The 1,759-nt window shown below is 41.2% G+C and overlaps 1 protein-coding gene and 1 long non-coding RNA gene across 14 annotated transcripts in view; one reads left to right on the forward strand and one right to left on the reverse strand.

Moving 5' to 3' along the window:
- The window catches only part of Chrm3 (cholinergic receptor muscarinic 3), a 424,602-nt gene that overhangs the window by 401,316 nt on the left and 21,527 nt on the right, over window positions 1-1,759 (forward strand). The window lies entirely within an intron of this gene.
- LOC125619539 overlaps window positions 917-1,759 on the reverse strand; it is a 7,801-nt gene continuing 6,958 nt past the window's right edge. The window contains exon 2 of the long non-coding RNA XR_007351064.1: window positions 917-1,534. This is a non-coding gene — a long non-coding RNA (uncharacterized LOC125619539). The remainder of the gene's footprint in view (window positions 1,535-1,759) is intronic.

Here is a 1,759-nt window from a genome sequence, read left to right on the forward strand (position 1 = left end):
GGTTTTTTTTTTTTTTTTTTTTTTGGAGTATTATTGAAAATGTATCTCTCTTCTAAAATTATTCTAATACAGATTTTTTTAAAAAACATACTGTCTTATAGTTCTAAAGGAAATAACACATTTATCATCTGACAAGGTGAACTCCATCCACAAATACCCACAAATATCAACCCTAGTTTGATGGAAGTTCTGTTCCCCAGGGAGCAGTGACTTCCTCCTGTTCTACATGATGCCAACTATAGTAGGTCAAATGGATGCCCCCCAAAAGATCTGCTCACAATAACCCCTGAACCTGAACCATTACCTTATTTGGAAAAAGAGTCTTTGCAGATGTAATTCAGTGAAGGAGCTTGAGATGAGATCATCCTGAATTACACATGGACCCTAAACGCTGTGACAAGCGTCCTTATCAGAGACATGCAGAGAAGAGAGAAGAGGTGGCTGTGTGGCCACAGAGGCAAATTGGATTGACATGCTCATAAGCCACTGGAAGCCAGAGAGGAAGGAATGGATTCCCTCCTAGAGTGTTGGAGTGTGGTCCTGGCAGCACCTTGATTTTCTAGTTCTGGCTGCCAGACTGTGAGAGAATAAGTTCCTGTTGTTTTAAGCCACCTGGGCTGTGGCGATTTGTGATAGTAGCTGCAGGAAAGGAATACACCTGACATTTGAAGGTAGCACTAACTGCTTCCTAGTCTTGGTAGCAAAGCTCTTCTCCAGCCTGATGTTCTTCATCTGTCTTAGGGAAATTGATGGTAAATTTCTTACTTCCTTTTAGTTACTCTAAATTTACTATGCTACCTATACATGTAGATTAAACCCAGCAATCATATGGTGCTTTCTAGTAGAGCTTAAATATCACTCTCCCTAAAATAAGATGGTTCGAAGTTTTAAAAATATCCCTCAAAACCTCAGGATGCTGAATTCATAGGAAAGATGTACAATGGAGTCTTGTGAAATGGTTAGTAAAAAACAAACACAGTTTGCTGAGTCCCCGACAGATGTCTTAGAGACACAAGAAACGACCCAGGGCTGCTTCTCGCTGTTGAGACCTAACCACTTAGCTGGAACTGGGGAGGCAACCAGGAGGAAAGCCTGAGGAAAATTTTCAGAGAGCATTGGAGAAATTGTAACAAGCAGGTATCTTAGAAGAAATGTGGGGGGGGGGGGGTCGATATCCCTAAGTTACCTTTAAGCTATCCAGCTACTTGCTCCTGCAAGTAGGTGAGAGGAGACACAGGAGAGTCATGTAGCACAGTGGTTCTCAAACTCAGAATCGTCTGGAGGCTCATTCAAACACTGATTGCTGGGCCCTGCCCTAAGATCTTGCAGTACAGGAGATCTGGAAAGCCAAACATTTGTAAGTCTAAAGAGTTACCAGTTAATTGATGCTGGGGTTCCAGGGACCACACAGGGAGAAACCTTTATCTAGGAAACTCCTATGTGTCACATATACTATGATCTAATTACAAATTGATTTGGGGGAATTACCCTCATGCCCTGAGAGCAGTATCACTACATGTTTTTGTACAAAGGCCTTCCCGGTATTTTTTTTTTTAATTTTTTATTGTTGGCTGTTCAAAACATTACATAGTTCTTGATATATCATATTTCACACTTTGATTCAAGTGGGTTATGAGCTCCCATTTTTACCCCATATACAGATTGCAGAATCACATCAGTTACACATCCATTGATTTACATATTGCCATACTAGTGTCTGTTGTGTTCTGCTGCCTTTCCTATCCTCTACTATCCCCCC

The sequence above is a fragment of the Marmota marmota genome, unplaced genomic scaffold (genome assembly GCF_001458135.2).
Source record: "Marmota marmota marmota unplaced genomic scaffold, marMar, whole genome shotgun sequence".
NCBI classification, from domain to species: Eukaryota; Metazoa; Chordata; class Mammalia; order Rodentia; family Sciuridae; genus Marmota; species Marmota marmota.